Here is a 15,923-nt window from a genome sequence, read left to right on the forward strand (position 1 = left end):
ACTCGACGGCACATAACAACAACAACATTATAATACTATAGTGCCTATTCTGGAATAAGGTCTCCAGGTTTGTGACACAGGTGACAAATTAAGGTTCTGAAATGAATTATTTGTATATTATCAGAATCTTTGCTCTTAACCATTTTATTCACTAAGGTGAGTAACTTAGGGCTCAGCTGTCATTTCTAATTAGTGTCCATGGCAGCTTAGAAAACAGTCATGACTTCTTATACACTTGAATCAAATAATTTCCAAATTCTGGACAGATTACATCCAATTAATAGATGCTTCTGAAAGACTTTTAGAGGGAAGTTCAGGATTTTATCTCGTGATTACTAACACTTGCACTGAAGGTGAGATGCAAGTGGATAATTTACAACTTGTGTACATTTTATATCTAAGAAACAAGTATTGTCATCTAGTTCTTCCTACATAACTCATAACTAAGACCGGAAACATGTTTTTCTTAATTCATTCTTCCAGATGTGAAGGTCATGAACTAAAACACTCCTCTTGAGTGTTTTTTAAACACTTGAATGATATTGCCCCTCGATGAGAGAGAAAATTATTCTAAGGCAATTTTTGGCAATATATTGCTTTCTTGGGTGGGATTAAGGAAGTAAAGTGGCAGCAGTGTACCACTGGTGTCGGCTGTGGTCCTGCCATGAGTAGTGGCTGGTCTTGGAATAGGCTGCTCATCTGGTTTCTCCAGGATAAAATTGTGTAGGTCAGTCTCAGGACTAGTTGCGTTTCTGGTATAATTAGAACCATTTAAAAGAGCAGTGCTGGGCAAGGATAGGGTGGTTTCTGTTTTTTAATTTGTTTGGCTGGTTTAGTATTTTTTTTTTAACTCTAACATTTTAGGTTGAGCTATGGTCCCATTCTTCATGGAGGATTAACCTTGTTAGTGTAGGGTAAATTATAATTCTGATTTCCTTCCTCCACACCCTTTAAGAGCCAGACTTTAAGTCTCTCTTTAAGCATCATAGGATGATTACTTTAAGAAGGAATGCTCTCTTTTGGCATTATGAGGGGAAGAGGAGAAACTCACATCACACAACCAGAAAATTCAGTGAACAGGTAGATCAAATGCAAGTGACTTATTGTGCTGGCCAGTGACTCACTATTGAATTTTGTTGACTTCACATACCACAGATCCCAGAGGGTCACTGTTAAGTGGCTTTATTTCTATTATTTGTGGTAAAAATTGAGGTGATCTTGATTTGGGTCTTTATTTCAAAACCCCAATTGAGAAGAGTTACAAAAATCTGACTATGCATTGGTATATGAGTTATATAGGAACTACATATGTACATACCATTTGAAAATGAGATTTCACAATTGGTGGAAATGGAAAATTCATGGTAGTTATCTTCTAGAAATATATTGTTTTGGTTACCTAGTGCTGCTCTGACAGGAATATACCACAAATGGGATGGCTTTAACAAACAGTTTATTCTCTTACAGTTTGGAGGCTTTAAATTCAAGTTCAAAGTGCCAGGCTCTAAGGGCTGGGTGAAAGCCCTTCAACCTTGGGGTCCAGCTTTGCCTCCTGCTCCCGGCCCACTGGAGCTAGAGGTGTTTCTTCACTCAGACAGCTGCTGGCTGCTGAGGCTGAGAAGGCCAAGGTTGACAAGTAAAAAGGCACAGTCCTGATGTTACCAAACTACACGACAGGCCATTAATTTAAGTCCACTGTAAGTCCCAAAGTCGGCAGAGCATGGCAGCCTGCTGAACAATGACACGGCTATACACAGCGTCCAAGTGTAAGTCCCAAGGTTGTCAGAGCATGGCAGGCTGCTGAACAATGACATGGCTACATGCAGGGTCCAAGCATGCCATAGGCTACAGACCATTCCAAAACTACTTGTATACAGGAAGCAGACCACATATTCAAAGCAGCTACTCAGCTGCTTGTGGCAGATCCCACCATGGAGTTGATTGCCAGTGTCATTATGGAGAATAACTACCACCAGCTGCCCAGCCACTCAACCAGGCCCAGCCAAGTTGACACACAACCACTACATACATCAAGAGAATTAAACAACAAATGGGAGGTGGAAGGAACCAGCTTCTGGGTCTCCTGGGAAGAAAACAGGGAATGCAGCCCTGTTCCCAGTCATGTTCCCTGCAGACATCTAAACAGTTTTAGATTCCTGTTTCTCCAAAATAATGCCGGCCCCCTCTGCCTCCTTTGAGTGGTGGCTAATGATGAGGTGATAGGCCCTAACAGAAAGGGGCTTGCTGGAAGCTTAGACTGTTCATCTCTGGTTAGTGATGACTTTGTTAGAGTATAAGTATCTTTTAATGTGTCTGAGGTCAAATACCTGCATGATTATAACAATCGTAAATATTTTAAGAAGCTATAATCAAAAAGATATATATAAGACAAATATTTTTCAACATTTCCTTTAAGGGCTTTTAAAACCATGAATGAGAGTGCTGAAGTTTTTATTTTTTTAATGACTGAAATAAACATCATTTTCTCTGACTTTTTAAATTGATATTTTCAGATGTTTTTATAACATTATGTGACAATTGTGTCTCCAACTAATGTATTCATAACAAAGCCCCCCAAAACCCATTGCTGTTGGGTTGATTCTGAGTCATAAGAGCAGAACTGCCCCCATAGGGTTTACAAGGCTGTAATCTTTAAGGAAGCAGACCGCTACATCTTCTCCTACAAAGTGGCTTGTGGTTTTGAACTGCTAACTTTTTGGTTAGCAACTGAGTGCTTTAACCACCACACTACCAGGATTTGTCAAAGCTCTCCAAACTTAAAAAAAAAAAAAAAACACTGCCATCAAGTTGATTCTGACTCACAGTGACCCTCATTGGATTTCTGAGGTGGTAAATCTTTACGGAAGCAGATTGCCCATTCTTGCTTCCATAGAGTAGCTAGTGGGTTTGAACCACCAACCTACTGGTTAGCAGTCAGATAGAGGTCTTAGGCACTGTGCTACTGGAGCTCCTTCAAACCTCCCCAAAGGGGTATTATATAAGAACTCTTGTAGTCATAGAAAGCCTTGTAGACCAGCCAGTAGAATCTTTTACTTTGAAGTCTTTGGACAGAGCTTTTGATCTTTTACTGTAAAGAATACTTCAACCCATGAGTCTCATTTGCCCCATACTGCATGTTTGTCATGTGCACTATGAGTGTGTATGTTTGTGTATGTGTGTGTGCATGCGTGAGAGAGAGAATGTGTCCAGCTGCAAATGCTGCTCATGGGTGTGTCCAGTGGACACAATAATCTCAGCTTCATAATTTTTGTGTAAAAATTGGATTCCTAGCATCTCAATGAAGCCTTTTTCTGGCTTCATAAAATTATTCACATATAAATCTACAAATATCAGGGTGAAAGACAAGCTTTATGTTAGCATTTGGGTATATTTAATTTGGTAAATTATTTTAGCATGTTTCTTAGCTTCCTATTTAAATATATAAACATTAACTTACTGAAAAGAGACTAGATTAAATTCAGTTGTTTCACTCATGGGAGTTTTTGAAAAGTACTTAGAGAAGAAAAATCCTGGAAGAAAAAGTATACGTGAGGCCTAAAACTAACTCTCATCATCTTGGCCAGATCATTCTCTCAAGGTGTCAGTTTCTTCACCCATAAACTTAACTTGGACTAGATCATCTTTAAGATATATATAGTAGTGAAGTTTCCATTTGCTTATATTGTATTCTATTTCTTCCATTTAGTAGTAAGTAGAAACTACATATTACAATTAATACGTACATATGTAAATATATATATATATATATATATATATATATATTAACAGGAGAAACTCTGTCTCAGGCTTTTCACTTCCAGGGCCATGGAACTAATGATATAGTTGTTGTTAGTTGCTGTTGAGACAGTTCCAATTCATGGCAACACTATGTATACACCAAAAATTGCCACTTTTTGAACTTTCTGTTTAGAGAAATAGAATCATACTGTACATTTTCTTCTGTAACTTGCTTCTTTTGTTCAACATTGTTTTTGAGATTCATCCTTGTTAATGTGTAGCTGTGCTTCATTCATTTTCATTGCTGGATTATTTTACCATACCATATTTTATTTATTTTTTGTCAGTCAACTTTGTGTTTCCAATTTGTATGTATCTTTGATTATGTTGTTATGAGCCATTTAATGACACACAGAATCCTTTTGCCATGTTACAAGAAAGCTAGCAGCTTCTAAATGTTTAATTGAATCTTTGTTAAAGGCATTATACTCTCTTTGGAAAAAGGTATTTCAGGTAAAAAATAAAGTTAATTCTATATATTAGTACCAGATAATGAGAATTTCACAGCAAAATCATTATCTGGAAAACTGCAGTTCCTGTGTCAGAGGGAAATGAATGCAATTCTTTAAATGAATCAAAGATTTCATTGTGGAAATTAAAAGCAGATGCTGCTAAGTTGAAGAATTTTCCCTGAGAACAGCACTTTTCGTTGGCGATGTCATGCTAGAAATTCATCTTGGTTGAAAGGAATTTTTGTACTTGGTTGCTAAACCTAATATGACTTTTGAATACAGATGGCTGTGAAAAAAATGAAGTTTCTCTAGTTTAAAATTCATGAATTTAACATTGTCTTCGTTCTCTGTTGTCTGTCTAGTACCCTTTCCCATCCCAAACTTCCAAAAGTACCCAGGTTTTTGTTTTGGTGCCCATATACTTTAGGGGAGGTTGATCCTACCTCTCGTTCAATGCCACATGCCATGATGAGGGGGAGCTTGTGACCTAAGATATCTAGGCTAGGTGAGAATGGGTACTCTTTTTTGGCTCCATATTCTGGTTACGTGGCCACTCTGAGGCAGGCCAGCTTTCTGATGGAGCTGATTCCAAGGTGTGTCAGGAAGAAACTAAGTCCTTGATTACATCATGAGCTACCACATAAAACCATGCTAACCCATCTTGCTTTCAGGCTTCATGTTATTTTACTTATTTATTTGTATTGTGATTTTGGTGAAACTTCACAGAGCAAATTGGTTTTCCATTCAACAATAACTAACTACCGTTGAGTTGGATCTGACTCATAGTGACCCCCTCTTGGGTTTTGGAGGCAGTATCACTATGGAAGTAGATTGCCCAGCCTTCCTTCTGAGGAGTAGCTGGTGGGTTTGAACCGTCAGCCTTCTGGTTAGCAGTCAGATGCCTTAGGCACCATGCTCCCAGAGCTCCTTTTGACAATAAATACATATTGTGACATTGGTTGCAATGCCCACAGTGTAACAGAACTCTTCCCACTTTCTCCGTGTTTACCATTTGCCTTCATTCTTCTTTCTGGTCCTTTCTTGCCTTTGGAGCTTTATCCATGGGCAAATACTGCCCTTTTAACCTCATATGGTTGATTGCTCTAATGAGTGCATATCTCCCTGGTGTTATTTTTCACCTTATAGGCCTATCATTTGGCTGAAAGATGAGCCCCATGGGGTGAGTTCAGTTCTAGGCTTGAAGGGTATATGGGTGCAAAAAAGGGCAAGGAGGCCACATATTCCAACCTCTTCTAACCCTACAAAAGGAAGACAAAATCACCATCAATAATCCAAGGCCTGTTCATGCCAGGCCAGACATGCTGCCTTCCTCCAGCCCTTTCTCCATTCGTTCCTCCCAAAGCATCCACCATCTCTCTCCTGGGTTCGATAAATCTGCAGTGGCCACACAGAGCTCACAGATTATGGGGTTTATTAGGGAAGCACCACAGGCTACAATTCAAGTTCAGGAAAAATGCTCAGTCTCTTTTCCCAGCCCACTGTCTCTCAGTCAAGTCTCTCACAGTCTCTCCTTCAGCAGTGCTGGTCCCTCGGTGTCTCACTCAGCATGCATGTCTCTTGCATCTCTTTCCCAGCAACGTGTGTCTCAGAAGTGTGTGTCTCTTTCAGCAGCACATCTTCCTCAACCAGCAGTCAGAGAGAGTTCTGCCTCTAGGAGGCCTCCTTTTGAACTTGGCAGAGTGGCCAAACCAACCAATCATAACAACAGAATTCTAAGCACCTGAGAGTGAGCCTCCCATAACATTGCGTTGTGCCACACGCCCAACAGAAATAACCCGGGTGGATAACATTTACAATCAGGAGCTCCTCAGTTGCTCATTCCACCACTGAGTTTACAATGACTTATGGGTAGAAAAGCCATACTAAGTAATTTACTACACTGCAATGGGCCGTCGTCTCAGGGCTTCCACCAGTCTCTGTCATCAAGTCCATAACCCTGTTTTGTTTTTGTGTTTTAGTGATTTTAAGTTTTTTTCCACATGTTTTTTTTCCCCACTGTATCCTGAACCTCCTATTGTGATCCCTTTCAGAGCAGTCAGCAGTAGTAGCTTGGCACCAACTAGTTCTTCCTATCTCAGGGTCATGGGTGCTGGGGTTCACATGGTCCATTAGTTCTTTGGACTAATTATTTACTTATGTCTTTGATTTTCTTCACTCTTCTTTGCTCAGGACAGGGAGAGACCTATAGTTGTACCTGAGGTGGCTGCTCACAAGCTTTTAAGATCCCAGTCGCTATTTACCAAAGTAGGATGTTGAGCATTGTCTTTGCCTAGTATGTTATGCCAATTGATCTTAGTGTCTCCCAAGACTGTGGTCCTGAGCTCCCAGGCCCAGTGACTCATTCCCTTGAGGTGTTTAGTTATGACTAAGAAGTTTTCATAACGTTGACCTCTGTATGCTCTACTATATTCATGGATATATTTTCCTTTTTTAAAACCCTCCTTACATCATAGGAGCTCTGGTGGCGTAGTGCCTAAGCTGTTTGACTGCTAACCAGAAGGCTAATTAGGTTCTAACCCACCAGCCACTCTTCGGAAGGAAGATTGGGCATTCTACTCCTGTAGAGATACTGCTTCGGAAACCCAAGGAGGGGTCTGTATGAGTCGGATCCAACTCGATGGCGGGTGATATAGTGGTTAAGCATTTAGGTACTAACTATAAGTTCTGCTCAGCAGAAGAAAGATGAGGCAGGCTGCTTCCTTACAGATTTAGAGCCTTGGAAACCTAATGGGGAGTTGGAATTGACTTGATAGCAATGAGTTTAGTTTTTTTTGTTGTTTTTTTACTTTTTTAGGTTTTTTTGTATCACTGAGTCCTTTTGTGAGTTAACATAAAACAAAACATTGAAAAATAGTCTACTATTTATGATATTATGGGCTGTCTCAATGAGTCTTGTCAGAAACTTCTCAAAGGGATTGAAGGAAATACCTTAAGATGCAGGGGAATACCCATAATCTAATTTCTCATCTATCGAGTCTTTTACTTTGCATTAGCAGTGACACAAACCATTTGCTGGACCCAGGTCTCTTCCCTGCCTTCTCATGTCCTGTGTTCTGTCCCACCCAGGCCTCAGGGACTCAAATACCAATTGACTTATACTCATGCTTTTTTTTTTTTTTTTCTTTTTAACTGCTCCTTAGATTTATGGGCTTTCTTTATTCCAGCCAGTTTTATTCTAAAAACATAATTGAGGCAGAGTAATTTTTGGTTATAGAGGGTTCTTGTAATTTAGAGGAGAGTGCTCAATAAATGGTGCTTTTTATTACTGACATTATTTTTGATATACTGTAATTTATTAATACATTCCTGCCTTGGAAAATATATATAAAAAATTTTTTTAAACCAGTTTTACTCTGATGGATAATATTTCATTGAGTTCCTTTGTGAGAGTTGTCATGTGTTTTGGTTGAATTAGCTCCTTTTGAGTCAAAATGTATGAACATCCTTATGACTCTCATTACTACAGAGAAAGCCATGTTGGTTGTAGTGATATAATTCTAACCATAGATTATGAGTACATTGATTTCACTGATTTCTCTCTTTATTTAAATACAGTGCTCTTTGTCGTTCTTCCTCATATTTTTCCTTTTCTACAGTCAAGTATTAGCCACATAATTCATTAAAACAGTATGAGCATTACTTGGTCCTTTTCCATACCTCACCCCAGGATGTAGCAGATCTCATTAGTGAAATACAGAAATGAAATAATCTATGAGTTCCTAATAGGAAAAATATACTATTTTTTTTAAGAAGTGAAGACATTAAAATAGATTATGGCCATCACATATTACCAAAAATAAAGCAATTCTTCCATTTGCTTTTTGCTTTGTGCCTGCCTCTAGTCTAAGTTCTTCACATATGATTAACCTATTTAATAATCCTCACAAAAATCCCATTTCAGAAATGAGAAAAATGGACACAGATACATTCAGAGGCATCCAGATTTTAAGTGTCTGAGCTGGGTTTCAAACTCTAGTATTGTAGCTCAGAGCACAGGACCTTAAGCATGACATTTTAGTGCAGGTTGCTGCATTCTGTCTTTCCAAACTTAGCCTTGTCATTGAATCGGTAGCTGAACTTTTCAGGTGACATGCACAGCCATTTATAGTTGTATGGTAATAATGTTTTACTCTGGTTACAATCTGTGTTAGATTATATTTGGTAATTAATTAGTTTAATGATTTTCCTCTTACAAAATTTACAAAAATAGACACAAAAATTAAAGTTGCTTTTACTATAAAGTTGCTACTGCTATCCCATAAACTGACCAACTCTCAAATTATGTATCAACTATATTTTACAGTTATTTTGTTTGCAAAGAAAGCATTTTCCCCCAGCTACTGTAGTTTACAACAATTGGACAACACAATAAAAGCACATTCAGCATATTTCTGTAAAAATACATTGTGGTCTTTTATAAGACAGGGGTATTCACCCACCAATCAGTATTCAAGATGAGATAGTCCTTTGTTGCTGAAAATTACTGTTTTGAATTAATCACTCAATATACTTTGTTGCCTTAATTTATCCATTATTCCCATAAATCATTTGCTTTGGTGCTCTTAGAGAATAATAGTGTCTGAACAGCATCCTAACCCCTTAAACTTTCCAGTTACTCAGATTTTTTTCCACTTTGTAGATCTTACCTGCTTTTGATGAGTATTCACCATTGTGATATTTTCATTTGTTTTAGAATGTAGGGGAACTTTAAACATTACAGCAATTTTTATTCCAATAAATATTGGGTGTTATAGCTAGTGATAGTAGACACTCAGTAAATGAATGAATGAAGGAGTCAGTCAGTTTCTTTTTTGAATGGCTGTATTAGATAGGACTTACTCATAGCTTAAGAGAAAAGGCAATTTGTTGGCTCACTCTGCGGGAATTCCTAGTGGTGGTTTCTGGCTTCAAACACAGCTAGATGCAGCAGTTCAAATGATGTAATCAGGATTCTTTCTGAGCTTCAGTTTACCCTGTGATGGCTTCCTTCTCAGGCAGGTTCTAATTATGTGGTATCAAAGAAGATTGCCTGTAGCTCCAGGCTTATAGCTTTCTCACAAATAGCATTCATATGGTGGTGTAGTGGCTAAGGCAGTTGACTACTAACCAGAAGGGTGGAGGTTCAAACCCACCAGCTGCTCCTCAGAAGGAAGGTTGGGCAATCCACTTCTGTAGAGATACCACCTTGGAAACCCAAGGAGGGGTTGCTATAAGTCAGGATTGACTTGACAGCAGTGAGTTTGGGTTTTTTGTTTTGTTTTTTTTTTAAATAACAAATGTAATGGAGGAATTCTGGCTTTGCTTGGGTTACATATTCACCATTTAAACAAAATGCTGTGGTTGAAGAATCTGCTGCCATGTTTATCCAACTCTGGGTCACATCTTCACCCTATAAGAAAAAGCCAAACCCACTGCTATCAAATTGATTCCAACCCATAGTGACCCCCTGGGTTTCCAAGGTGGTAAATCTTTAGGGAAGTAGGTTACCCAGTCTTGTTTCTGTAACAGAAGGGTGGGAAACACATTGTAATTGACAGCCTCTCTGGAAACATGGGAGAAGGGCACTGTCCAATGGAAAGATTGTACCAAGCAAATTAAAACAAGTATTCTCTACATTCCATCCTTTGGTCAACCAGTCCACATTTGCAACCATACACTCATACACCCTTTCGTTTTTTACGTATGTAAATTTTAAAAGGTATCAACCACTTAATCTATTATAACTGTCCCACTTACAAACAATACATTTCCCTTCCACCATGAAGATTATTGTAGTTAGATACCATTGAGTTGGTTCTGACTCATAGGAACCTGTGTATAACAAAACAAGATGTTGCCAAATCCTGTGCCATCCTGACAGCCATTGCTATATTTGAGCCTATTGTAGCCACTGTATCATTCCATCTCGATAAGAGTCTTCCTCTTTTTCCCTAACCCTCTACTTTACCAAGCACGGTGTCTTTCTCCAGACTGCTCCTTCCTGATAATAGGTCCAAAGTACCTGAGATGAAGTCTCACCATCCTTACTTCTAAGGAGCATTCTAGCTGTACTTCTTCCAAGACACATTTGTGTATTCTTTTGGCAGTCCAAAGTATATTCAGTATTCTTTGCCAACAACATAATTCAGAGGCATCAATTCTTCTTTGTTGTTCCTTATGCATTGACCAGCTTTCACATGCATATGAGGTGATTGAAAATACCATGGCTTAGGTCAGGCTCACCCTAGTCCTCAAAGTGACATCTTTGCTTTTTAACACTTTAAAGAAGTCTTTGGCAGCAGATTTGCCCAGTATAAAATATGTTTGATTTCTTGATTGCTACTTCTGTGGGTATTGATTATTGATCCAAGTAAAATTAAGCCCTCTACAATTTCAATCTTTTCTCCATTTATCATGATATAGTTTATTTGTCCAGTTGTGATGATTTTTGTTTTCTTTATCTGGAAGTGTAATCCATACTGAAGGTTGTAGTCTTTGATCTTCATCAGTAAGTGCTTCAAATCCTCTTTACTTTCAGTAAGCAAGGTTGTGTCATCTGCATATCACAGGTTTTTTTTCTGAGTCTTCCTCTAATCCTAATGCTACATTCTTTTTCATATAGTTAGCTTCTTGGGTTATTTGCTCAGCACACAGATTGAATAAGTATGGTGAAAGTATACAACCTTTCCTGATTTTAAACCATGAAGTATCCCCTTATTCTGTTTCAGTGATTGCCTCTTGGTCTGTGTACAGCTTCTGCATGAACACAAATACATATTCTGGAATTCCTACTCATCACAGTGTTATCCATAATTTGTTATGATTTACAGAGGCAAATGCCTTTGCATAGCCATTGAGACTTAGGTCAACAACTTTCTGGTATTCTCTGCTTTAAGCCAAGATCTATCTGATGCCATGCCTCGGAAGGAAGGTTGGGCAATCTACTTCTGTAGTGATACTACCTTGGAAATCCAAGGAGAGGTCTCTCTGAGTTGGGTCCAACTCGATGGCACATAACAACAACAACAACATCATTCATTCCATATCGTCTTCTGAATCTGACTTGAAGTTCTGGCAGTTGCTTATTGACGTACTACTGACGTACCATTTTTAAATTATCTTCAGCAAAATTTTACTTTGTGTGATATTAATGGTATTGTTTGATAGTTTCTGCATTCTATCAGATCATCTTTCTTTGGAATGGGCACATATATGGATCTCTTTCAGTTAGTTGGCCAAATAGCTGTCTTCCACATTTTTGGCATAGATGAGTGAACACCTCCAGCATTGCATCCGCTTGTTGAAACATCTCAATTGGTATTCTGTCAGTTCATGGAGCCTTGTGTTTTGCCAATTCTTTCAGTGCAGCTTGGGATTCTTCCTTCAATACAATTGGTTCTTGATCATATGCTACCTTCTGAAATGGTTAAATGTCAACCAATTCTTTTTGATACAGTCAGTGACTCTCTGTAGTCCTTCCATCTTCTTTTGATGCTTCCTGCACTGTTCAGTATTTTGCCTTCAATATTGCGACTCAAGGCTTGAACTTTTTCTCTTCAGTTGTTCATTTGAGAAATGCTGAATGTGTCCTCTTGGTTTTCTAACTGCACGTTTTTCACATATCATTATAATACTCTACTTTGTCTTCTCATGCTGCCCTTTGAAATTTTCTGTTCAGCTTTTTTATCTCATCATTTCTTCCATTTACTTTAGCTATTCTTCATTCAAGATCAAGTTTCAGGGTCTCTTCTGACATCCATTTTGTTCTTTTCTTCCTTTCTTGTCTTTTTAATTACCATTTGCTTTCTTCATGTATGATGCCCTTGATGTCATCCCACAGTTCACCTGGTCTTCAATCATTAGTGTTCCATGTATCAAAGTCATTCTTGAGAGGATCTCTGAATTCAGGTGGGGTATACTTAAGATCTTACTTTGGTTCTCATGGACTTGTTTTAATTTTATTCACCTTCAGCATGAACTTGCACATCTTTTTCCATGGATTTGGTGAATTTGATTCCCATGTATTCCATCCAAAGAGGTCTACTTTCATAGTCACTGCTTATGCTGTTGAAAAAAGATACTTGGAATGAATAAGTCATGGATCCTCCAAAATTCTAGCATGCAATCTCCATTATCAATTCTATCACCAATGCCATATTTTGCAACTACCAGTCCTTCTTTGTTTCCAACTCTTGCATTGCAGTCACCAGTAATTATCATCTTGATTGCATGTTTGATCAATTTCAGGCTGCAGAAATGGTAACAAATCTTCAATTCCTTCATCCTTGGTAGACCCCCCAAAATATAGCCAGTTGCAGTATCTGACTCCAAGATCTGGATATCTAAGTGGTATGAACTCCTGTTGCTCGGTTGTAGGTTCCTTTTCATGATCTGTCAACTCATGACTATTATTTTAATGACCCTTCCCAACAGCCTGATATATTATCTTCTAATCCTCAGAAGCCAATATTATTATCATTCCCATTTTACAGATGAAGACTCAGGATCAGATTTATTTCCCAAGATAATAGCTAGTATTATACGATCCAGATTTTGGATCTAGGTTTGATTTATTGGAGAGGTTAAATCCATCTTCTTAATCAATGTACTATTTATATGGTCTCTGAACACCCGAGACTCAACTATATGGAAAATGATTTTTATCTTTTCCACTGTGCTTCATATATCCACCAGATTAATGGTTGAACAGTAGCAGTCAGGACATTAGCACTAGGCAGGTCGGCTGCAAAGGAACTCTTTCAAGTGCTGAGGAGCAGGGATGTCTCCTTGGGCACTAAGGTGGGCCTGACACGAGCCATGATAGTTCTAGTCACCTCGTATGCATGTGAGAACTGGACAATGAATAAGGAAGACCAAAGAAGGGTTGATGCTTATGAGTTGTGGTGCTGGTGAAGAATGCTGAAGGTACCATGGACTGCCAAAAGAACTAACAGATCTGTCCCGGAGGAAGTACAGCCGAGATGCTCCTTGGAAGCATGGATGGCCAGACTTTGTATCACCTACTTTCATGTTGTCAGAGGGGACCATTCCCTGGAGAAGGATATCATGCTGGGTAAGGTGGAGGGTCAATGAAGGAGGGGAAGACCTTCGACGAGATGGATTAACACGGTGGCTGCGACAATGGGCTCAAGTATAGCAAGGATCGTGGAGCTGGCGCGGGATCAGGCGGTGTTTCGTTCTGCTGTACATGGGGTCTCTGAGTCAGAAACGGCTCGACGGCACTTAACAACAACAATGGTTGAACAGTGGGAAAGAAACAATAACAAAGAGTCTGGTGTTATTTCTAAAGGTTTTGGTTTAAAATAGTTGATAGATAACAATTACTTTCTTTTTAGGTAAAAGACAAACTATAAAACAGACCATGAAGTAGAAAGTATTTGATTTACTTTTCAAATTACGTGAGAAAAATAATATGGTTTTTAAATAACTCTTTTATTGTAATTTTGGTGAAAGTTTACAAAGCAAAGTAGTTTTTCATTCAACAATCCATACACATTATGTTTGTGACATTTACTGCAATCCCTACAATGTAACAGCATTCTTCCCACTTCCTCCTTGTGCTCACCCCTCCCCTTCATCCTTCCTTCCCATTCCCTCCCGCTTTTCTCGCTCTGTCCCTGAGCAAATACTGTCCTCTTATTCTCATATGCTTGATTGTTCTAATGAGTGCACCTCCTGATATCACTGTTCACCTTAGAAGCTTGTCTTCCATTTGACTGACATTTGAATCAATGGGCATTAAGTTCAGTTCCTATATTGAAGGATGTCTAAGGGTCATAGTCTTGGGGGTTCCACCAGTCTTCATTAGACTAGTAAGCTTGGCCTTTTCTTCATAATTTTGAGTTTTATTCTACATTTCCCCCACTCTATCCAGGACCTCTTACTGTGATCCCTTTCAGAGCGATCAGCAGTGGTAGCCGAGCACCATCTAGTTCTGGTCTCAGGGTTGTGGAGGCTAGGTTCACATGCCCCATTCGTCCTTTAGACTGATTGTTTCCTTGTGTCTTTGATTTTCTTCACTCTTCTTTGCTCCGCACGGGGAGAGACCAATAGTTGCACCTTAGATGGCCATTCACAAGCTTTTAAGACCCCAGTCGCTACTCACCAAAGTAGAATGTAGAACATTGTCTTTATGGACTATGTTATGCCGATTGACTTTAGTACACACTGAGGCTGTGGTCCTGAGCCTCTATACCCAACCACTCATTTCCTCTGTATGTTTGGTTATGAATAAGATGTTTTCATGATTTGTCTCCTGTGTACACTACTACATTCATGGATATATTTATAGCACATATAAATACTTAAGTAGAAATAGCCTTTGTTAAACTTATATATATTTGTGGGTGTAGTCCCATTTGCTTTCCCACCTGCTTGAACAATTTCTCTTAGAGAGATCAGCACAAGTCTAGTCCCCATGAGGCGGAAGTTATGTTGTTGTTGTTGTTATGTGCCATTGAGTCGGCCCCGACTCATAGCGACCCCTCCTTGGGTTTCCGAGGCAGTATCACTACGGAAGTAGGATTGCCCAACCTTCCTTCCGAGGAGTGGCTGGTGGGTTTGAACCGCCAGCCGTCTGGTTAGCAGGCAAGTGTCTTAGCCACTATGCTACCAGAGCTCTCCCAAATGTCCAAACTACCATGCCACTCCATCATTTCAAACATTAACTCCTCCTCCTCCCAGTAATTTCCCCTGTCTTAGGGTTCTGTATTTCACTTTAACACCTCACAGAACTCACAGACACCCAAGGTATCATCTCACACAGTAGTGGTGGAGGCTGACAGGCTAGCAAGTCCCAGGTCCATGAGTAGGTCTAGAGGATCTTCCCAATTCTTGGGATTTGATGAACCTCGATCAGCAGATCAGATGACGGGTGCTGTCCCAAATCCAGGGGTGAGATGAGGATGAGCCAGAATCAGAGCAAGAGGAGGGCGAACCTTCCCAGGAGATTCATAGGTATACCCTCAAGGAAGCTAAGGGTGGTGATTTGAGTTATACCCTCCAGCAAGGCAGGACTCAAGATACATTCCACCTGTGTTGCTCCAAAAGAAATAACCCAAGTGGATGGCTTTAATAATCAGCAGCTCAAGGTAAATCCCACCAGAGAGCCAATTGCCAGTTGACTACTATCAGGTGCCCAGCCAAGTTGACACCCGACCTTAACTACCACATCACCCCAAACAGGCATGGATAATAGGATTTACAATACAACACAGAATAGAGGACAATGGCTAGAAGGGCCACATTAAGCAATTCACTCGATGCATCCCCTGGTTTTTCTAGCCATAAGCCCTTTATACTTGAAAGATTAATTTGCCCCTCCCAATCATATTACCGGTCCTAAGGCCATTAACAATTGGTCTTTCAGTAAGGCAAAGAATCCTAAGGGTGAGATTATTCAGATACTAGCCATTCAGGTCTGCTGTATTTGTCCATCTGATCCAAAAGTTTTTCTCATTATCATCCTTTCTGTTATCTAATAATATTTAACTGAAATAATATTATTCCCTTGTTCTGAGTCTATCTTTAGGTATCAGCATAATGTTGGATTTCCCTGACTTCATAACCCACTTATTCATCCTTTACCTTCAGCTATTATTTCTCCTTCCTTCCATTCATCATTTATTTTTACCCAGACTTTCCCACCTTGGG

Source organism: Orycteropus afer, unplaced genomic scaffold (assembly GCF_000298275.1).
Source record: "Orycteropus afer afer isolate SDZICR_OR568_19922 unplaced genomic scaffold, OryAfe1.0 scaffold00111, whole genome shotgun sequence".
NCBI lineage: Eukaryota > Metazoa > Chordata > Mammalia > Tubulidentata > Orycteropodidae > Orycteropus > Orycteropus afer.